The 8,207-nt window shown below is 53.6% G+C and overlaps 2 non-coding genes across 2 annotated transcripts; both read left to right on the top strand.

The window, feature by feature from the left end:
* Positions 1-1,709: 1,709 nt before the first annotated feature.
* LOC140455775 (U1 spliceosomal RNA) lies at positions 1,710-1,874 on the top strand. The gene has a single exon (XR_011953029.1). It is a non-coding gene; the product is annotated as a U1 spliceosomal RNA (small nuclear RNA).
* A 4,984-nt stretch (positions 1,875-6,858) lies between these two features.
* Positions 6,859-7,023, top strand: LOC140455800 (U1 spliceosomal RNA). Its single transcript, XR_011953049.1, has one exon. It is a non-coding gene; the product is annotated as a U1 spliceosomal RNA (small nuclear RNA).
* Positions 7,024-8,207: the final 1,184 nt, after the last annotated feature.

The following is an 8,207-nucleotide window of genomic DNA, read 5'->3' as shown; positions in this document are numbered from 1 at the left end:
TTTGGTTCGGGGGGGCTGGGGCGTGCGCCAAGACCTGGGAGGAGCGGATCAGGAAGATGAGACAGAAACTAGGCAGATGGGGGCAACGGTCGCTCTCCATCGTGGGAAAAAACCTGGTCATCAGGTGTGAGGTCCTCTCAGTATTGCTATATGTGGCACAGGTCTGGCCTATCCCCAGGACCTGTGCCGCCGCAGTCACCCGGGCCATCTTCCAATTCATTTGGAGATCAAAGATGGACCGGGTCCGAAGAGACTCTATGTACAAAGACCGGTGCAATGGGGGAAAAAACACGCCCAATGCCACCCTCACCCTGATGGCCACCTTTGTGTGTGGCTGCATCAAGCTGTGCGTGGATCCCCGGTACGCAAACACCAAGTGTCACTACGTACTGAGGTTCTACCTGTCCCCGGTGTTGCGAAGGATGGGCCTGGCCTCGCTGCCGCGGAACGCTCCGAGTAGTTGGACCGTTCCGTATCACCTGTCCTTCGTGGAGAAATTTATGAGGAAAAACACCTTTGACCACAAGTCCATCAGGAAGTGGTCAGCACGTAGCGTCCTTGAGACCCTTCGGGAAAAGGAGAGGGCGGATCCTGTCGAGCGGTTCCCTGAGCAGACTGTCAAAGCCATTTGGCAGAATGCCTCATCGCCAGAACTTTCCAACAAGCACCAAGACGTGGCTTGGCTGGTGGTGAGAAGGGCTCTGCCCGTGAGATCCTTTATGCACGCCCGGACTCTCTGCCGCACCGCACGCTGCCCTCGAAGTGGCTGCGGGGGGGACGAGACTGTCACACACCTCCTTCTGGAATGTGCCTATGCAGAGGAAGTCTGGAGAGGAATGCAGTGGTGCTTGTCGAGGTTCGTCCCGAGCAGCGCCGTGACGCGGGACTCCGTGCTCTACGGCCTGTTCCCCGGGACTCACACCGAGACGAACATTAACTGCGCCTGGAGGATCATCAACTCGGTGAAGGACGCTCTCTGGGCGGTCCGAAACCTGTTGATCTTCCAGCTGAAGGAGTTGACCCCGACCGAGTGTTGCAGACTGGCACATTCCAAGGTCCAAGACTACGTGTTGAGGGACGCGCTGAAGCTTGGGGCAGCTGCCGCCAAGGCGCGGTGGGGAAAGACCACCGTGTAAGATCGGCCTGCCGAAAGAAGAACAGGGGGCCCATACGGACGTTTTTTTGGGCTCTGCTGATGCCTCAGCCAAATATATGTATATATACAAGATTGAAAAAATGCACAGGATTGTAAAGGACAAGAATAAAGTCGAATCTGTGTTTGTAAATATGGACATATGTATGGCATGATCCAATGTACAGACCATCAAATCATTTATGAATAAAGTATATTTTTGAAATAAAAAAAAAAAAGGTTCTCCCAGGACAGCTGAAGGAGTTGACCCCGACCGAGTGTTGCAGACTGGCACATTCCAAGGTCCAAGACTACGTGTTGAGGGACGCGCTGAAGCTTGGGGCAGCTGCCGCCAAGGCGCGGTGGGGAAAGACCACCGTGTAAGATCGGCCTGCCGAAAGAAGAACAGGGGGCCCATACGGACGTTTTTTTGGGCTCTGCTGATGCCTCAGCCAAATATATGTATATATACAAGATTGAAAAAATGCACAGGATTGTAAAGGACAAGAATAAAGTCGAATCTGTGTTTGTAAATATGGACATATGTATGGCATGATCCAATGTACAGACCATCAAATCATTTATGAATAAAGTATATTTTTGAAATAAAAAAAAAAAGTTCTCCCAGGACGAGGCTATCCCATTGCACTTCGGGTGTGCTGACGCCTGCGATGTCCCCAAATGCGGGATACTCGACTGCAAAATTTGTGGTAGTGGGGGACTGCGTTCGCGCTCTCCCCTGATTTACAAACAAAAAGCAGATCTATCAGTAGATGAGGCTCACTTGTGCTTCATACGGCTCCCTATATCCCGCGTGTTGCGGCCTTGCAGCAGCGGACGTGTACTGCCTGCAGGATTTCCCTGAGGCAGGCTACTTCGATGTGACCTTCAGAAGCGTGAAGCAGTGCGAACAGCTCCTGAAGGTCTTCAAGGAGAAGGAAGGGGAGCCGCTGTTTTCCATCTTGTCAGCGACCCCATTGTGTGTGCTTCCTGCACAGAGGAATCGGGTTGTTACAATCCATATGTACAACCCCTACGTTCCAGCAGCTGATGTCCTGACCTTCCTGGGAAGGTACGTCCAAGTTGAGGGAGAAGCCAAGCGGCAGGTCAGGGTAACTCTGAGGGCCGATGACAGTGGGAACATCCTCCACCCACCCTCGAGCTTCGCAATCGGAGGGAGCAGAGGCTACCTGACATATGCAGGGCAGCCCAAAGTGTGCCGAACCTGCGGGAAGTCGGGACACGTGGCGGTGGATTGCAAAGTGACCATCTGCAGGAACTGCAAACAGGAGGGTCGCTTGACTAAGGACTGTCGGGAAGAAAAGAGCTGCAACCTGTGCGGAGAGGCGGGCCACATGTACAAGGCCTTCACAAGACGAGGAGCCGCCACCTACGCACAGATGGCCGGAGGTGGCAACACGAGCCGCGGACCGACAAAGTCCAACGAGGTACCGCGAATCAGCAAAGGAACGGTGTCTGGAGGAACCCAGAAGGAAGGGAAGGTTGTAGAGGAGCAGGCGGCAGACAGCGGGGAGATGCAGCAGCTGACCCAAGCTCCTGCAAGACAGACGGAGGAAATGGAAGAGGAGGGATCAAAGGAGGCAGAGCAGTGGATTATCGTCAAAAACAGGAAGAGGAAACCTCTCAAGGGCCCCAAAGCCACCAAGCGAAAGGGGAAGAGACACCTAAAAGATGAGGATACAGGCAGCTCCTCTGAGGGTGAGGACGGGCGCAAGAAGGGTCGCCACCAGAGGAAGAGGCAGAGCGCCGTGGGGAGAAAGGAGGGCAGCACCGCCCAAGAAGGAAAAGACGATCCCTCTGAGGGGATGGGTGAAGGCCTCCCCCTACCCGGTGAGAACCAACGGGTACCCACCGGCCCACAGCTCCAGGTAACTGGGAGCAGCGTCCCAGTGACAGCCCTGCTGTCAGATGGAGAACGGGGCGATGAGGACCCTGGGTCCGACACGATGACACCAGGGCGGGGAAATGACTCCAGCGTGGAGCCGGACAACTACCTCAGCCCTGGGAAGGTCCAGCAGTTTGCTGTCACCACGGGGATGCACGCAGCTACCCCACTGGAGCAAGACCAGAAGAAAATGGACACTGGTAACCCCGTAAACGGTTAAAATGGGGTTTAAAATTGCCAGCATAAATGTGCGTAGCATTAAAGCGGCTACGCGATGTGTTTCAATGCTGGCCTTCCTGGCCGACGTCAAAGCCGATGTCCTGTTTCTGCAGGAGTGTGGGATACCGCACCTCAGCAGTTACAGGAGATGGTCGAGCTTGTGGGCCCACGGGCCGTCATTGTGGTCGGGGGGCAACGATAGCCGCGCCTCCGGCCTGGGTATCCTGTTGCGGGGAGGCAACTTCACCATCTCCGAGGTTAAGGAGGTGGTGGGCGGGCGCCTCCTCGTCGCGGATGTTAAATACAGAAACGCTCCCGTGAGACTAATCAACGTGTACGCCCCAGTGGGTAAGAGTGAACGGTTGGCCGTCCTGCAACAGCTTCCACTGCTGCTGGCTACGTCCAGGCCGGTCATTCTGGCCGGAGACTTCAACTGCATCATTGATGCAGATGGACGATCCGGCGGGGGGGACAGTAAACCGGACGCTACGTCTAGGGCCCTGATGGAAACGGTCAAAGACGCCAAGCTGCACGACGTCTTCAGCACCCCTGTAGATGGAGCGCAGCGTAGATACACCTGGTCACGGGCAGACGGGTCTATCCGCTCAAGGATAGATTACCTGTTTGTGTCCCGAACGCTCTCGGTCAGATCCACCGACGTCAAGCCGGTGTTCTTCTCTGACCACTGCCTCCTGCTGGCCGACTGTCACCTACAGGACGAACAGCGGGCGGGCAACGGAACGTGGAAACTGAACACTAAGCTGTTGACCCCGGGAAACATCGAAGAGCTCAAGAGGGATTACGCAGGTTGGAGAACCGTGAAGCCCCTCTTTGAGTCTCCAGCGGACTGGTGGGAAACGGTAAAAGGGAACATCAAGAGGTTCTTTATCCTCAAAGGTGTCCAGGAGGCGAGAGAGAGGCGGGGAAAACTGTCCCAGCTCCAGGAAAGTATGCAGAACCTGCTCCTGCTGCAGACGATGGGGGTCGATGTCACGGAGGACCTCAAGGAGGTGAAGGGCCAGCAAGCCTCGCTCTTCGCCTCGGAGACCTCCAGGATAATCTTCCGGTCCAGGGTCCGCTCGGTGGAGCAGGACGAGACGTGCTCACGTTTCTTCTTCCAGAAGGTGCACAAAGAGAGCTCCGTGCTCAGCAGCCTGAAGAAAGAAGATGGCTCGGTAACGTCATCTCAGGCTGACGTCATGAGGATCAGCAAATCCTTCTACGCCAGCCTGTATGACTCGAAGCCAACCGACAGCGCGGCCTCCCAGTCGTTCCTGTCCTCTATCACGGAGGTCCTAGATGATGTAACACGAGAGAGGCTGGACCAGGCGTTATCTCTGGATGAACTGACCAAGGCCCTCGAGTCCTTCGAAAAGAATAAAACTCCCGGAAGCGACGGCTTACCGGTCGAGGTTTATTCCGCTCTTTGGGACTTGATCGGCCAGGACCTGCTGGAGGTGTATGTCAGTATGCTCCGGGCAGGTACCATGAGTGAATCCATGAGGAAAGGCATCATCACCCTCGTCTACAAGCAGAAGGGGGGGAGGGAGGAAATCAGAAATTGGAGACCGATCTCACTGTTAAATGCAGACTACAAAATCTTGTCAAAAGTCATCGCCAACCGGGTCAGGTCTGCTCTGGGATCGGTGATCCACCCGGACCAAACCTGTGCTGTACCGGGCAGGAAGATCTCTGAGAGTCTCGCGCTCCTCAGGGATACGATCGCCTACGTGCAGGACAGGGGGGTGGACACCTGCCTCATCAGCCTGGACCAGGAGAAAGCCTTTGACAGGATATCGCATACATATATGAGGGATGTCCTCTCCAAAATGGGCTTTGGGGAGGGAATCGGAAATTGGATCAGACTGCTCTACACCAACATTGTCAGTGCAGTCTCAATCAATGGGTGGGAATCAGATAGCTTCCCTGTAAGATCTGGAGTCAGGCAGGGATGCCCCCTCTCACCCGCCTTGTTTGTGTGTTGCATAGAGCCATTTGCCGAATCCATCAGGAAGGATGCGAGCCTGAGAGGGGTGACTATTCCTGGCAGCGGGGGCCTGCAGGTTAAGGCCTCCCTGTACATGGATGACGTCGCTGTTTTCTGCTCGGATCCGCTGTCCGTGCACAGACTCGTGTGCATCTGCGACCAGTTCGAACGGGCCTCGGGGGCCAAAGTAAACCGATGCAAGAGCGAGGCCATGCTCTTCGGGAACTGGGCCGACCAATCCTCTATCCCCTTCACCGTCAGGACTGACCACCTGAAGGTGCTGGGTATTTGGTTCGGGGGGGCTGGGGCATGCGTCAAGACCTGGGAGGAGCGGATCAGGAAGATGAGACAGAAACTAGGCAGATGGGGGCAACGGTCGCTCTCCATCGCGGGAAAAAACCTGGTCATCAGGTGTGAGGTACTCTCAATATTGCTATATGTGGCACAGGTCTGGCCTATCCCCAGGACCTGTGCCGCCGCAGTCACCCGGGCCATCTTCCAATTCATTTGGAGATCAAAGATGGACCGGGTCCGAAGAGACTCTATGTACAAAGACCGGTGCAATGGGGGAAAAAACACGCCCAATGCCACCCTCACCCTGATGGCCACCTTTGTGTGTGGCTGCATCAAGCTGTGCGTGGATCCCCGGTACGCAAACACCAAGTGTCACTACGTACTGAGGTTCTACCTGTCCCCGGTGTTGCGAAGGATGGGCCTGGCCTCGCTGCCGCGGAATGCTCCGAGTAGTTGGACCGTTCCGTATCACCTGTCCTTCGTGGAGAAATTTATGAGGAAAAACACCTTTGACCACAAGTCCATCAGGAAGTGGTCAGCACGTAGCGTCCTTGAGACCCTTCGGGAAAAGGAGAGGGCGGATCCTGTCGAGCGGTTCCCTGAGCAGACTGTCAAAGCCATTTGGCAGAATGCCTCATCGCCAGAACTTTCCAACAAGCACCAAGACATGGCTTGGCTGGTGGTGAGAAGGGCTCTGCATGTGAGATCCTTTATGCATGCCCGGACTCTCAGCCGCACCGCACGCTGCCCTCGAAGTGGCTGCGGGGGGGACGAGACTGTCACACACCTCCTTCTGGAATGTGCCTATGCAGAGGAAGTCTGGAGAGGAATGCAGTGGTGCTTGTCGAGGTTCGTCCCGAGCAGTGCCGTGACGCGGGACTCCGTGCTCTACTGCCTGTTCCCCGGGACTCACACCGAGACGAACATTAACTGCGCCTGGAGGATCATCAACTCGGTGAAGGACGCTCTCTGGGCGGTCCGAAACCTGTTGATCTTCCAGCTGAAGGAGTTGACCCCGACCGAGTGTTGCAGACTGGCACATTCCAAGGTCCAAGACTACGTGTTGAGGGACGCGCTGAAGCTTGGGGCAGCTGCCGCCAAGGCGCGATGGGGAAAGACCACCGTGTAAGATCGGCCTGCCTAAAGAAGAACAGGGGGCCCATGCGGACGTTTTTTTGGGCTCTGCTGATGCCTCAGCCAAATATATGTATATGTACAAGATTGAAAAATGCACAGGAGTGTAAAGGACAAGGATAAAGTCGAATCTGTGTTTGTAAATGTGGACATATGTATGGCATGATCAAATGTACAGACCATCAAATCATTTTCTGAATAAAGTATATTTTTGAAATTAAAAAAAAGTTCTCCCAGGACGAGGCTATCCCATTGCACTTCGGATGTGCTGACGCCTGCGATGTCCCCAAATGCGGGATACTCGACTGCAAAATTTGTGGTAGTGGGGGACTGCGTTCACGCTCTCCCCTGATTTACAAACAAAAAACAGATCTATCAGTAGATGAGGCTCACTTGTGCTTCATACAGCTCCCTATGTCCCCCGCACCGATGTTCAATTCAGTTTCACCCAAATCGACAGATAATGCCGTACGTCTTATTTTATCCGCTGTGTTCAAAGTTTTTCATAAGAGCACCAAGCCCTTCACATAACCAAATCTGCGTCCGCATTTGCTCCATTTCCCTCTATTTACTGCCTATTCCAGTATTGCTCAAAGTGCCTCTTTCAACAATTTATTCGACAGATTATATTCAGCTCTGTCCACTGATTCTTCACCACCTTCTCCAGGTAAAAGGAGACGGTGGATGCTGTCATCTAATCATACAACTTTACAGTATGGTGGCAGCCTGTTCGGCCCAAATTGGCCATGCTGCACACGCTTATTCAGTCATACAGATGTACAGCATGGAAACAGACCTTTGGGTCCAACTCGTCCATGCCAACCTGATACTCCATCCTAATCTAGTCCTACTTGCCAGCACCCGGCCCATATCTCTCAATCCTTCCTATTCAAATACACATCCAAATGCCTTTTAAGTGTTGCAATTGTACCAGCCTCCACCACTTCCCCTGGCAGCTCATTCCATACACGTACCATCCTCTAAGTCAAAACTTTACCCCTTAGGTCGCTTTTATATTTTTGACCCTCTCACCCTAAACTATGTCCCCAGGTCTATTTATCCTATCCACTCCCCTCATGATTTTATAAACCTCTTTAAAGTCACCCCTCAGCCTCCGAGGCTTCAGGGAAAACAGCCCCAACCTGTTCAGTCTCTCCCTATAGCTCAAATCCTCCAACACTGGCAACATCCTTGTAAATCTTTTCTGAAACCTTGTAAATCTTTTCTGAACCCTTTCAGGTTTCACAACATCTTTCCGATAGGAAGGAGACCAGAATTGCACGCAATATTCCAACAGTGACCTAACCAATGTCCTGTACAGCCGCAGCATGACCTCCCAACTCCTGTACTCAATACTCTGACCAATAAAAGAAAGCATACCAAATGCCTTCTTCACTATCCTATCTGCCTGCGACTCCTCTTTGAAGGAGCTATGAACCTGCACCCCAAGGTCTCTTTGTTCAGCAACACTCCCTAGGACCTTACCATTAAGTGTATAAGTCCTGCTAGGATTTGCTTTCAAAATGCAGCACCTC

The sequence above is a fragment of the Chiloscyllium punctatum genome, chromosome 30, assembly GCF_047496795.1.
Source record: "Chiloscyllium punctatum isolate Juve2018m chromosome 30, sChiPun1.3, whole genome shotgun sequence".
NCBI classification, from domain to species: domain Eukaryota; kingdom Metazoa; phylum Chordata; class Chondrichthyes; order Orectolobiformes; family Hemiscylliidae; genus Chiloscyllium; species Chiloscyllium punctatum.
Note: the sequence above shows the minus strand (reverse complement) of the source record. Positions and strands in the feature narration are given on the sequence as shown.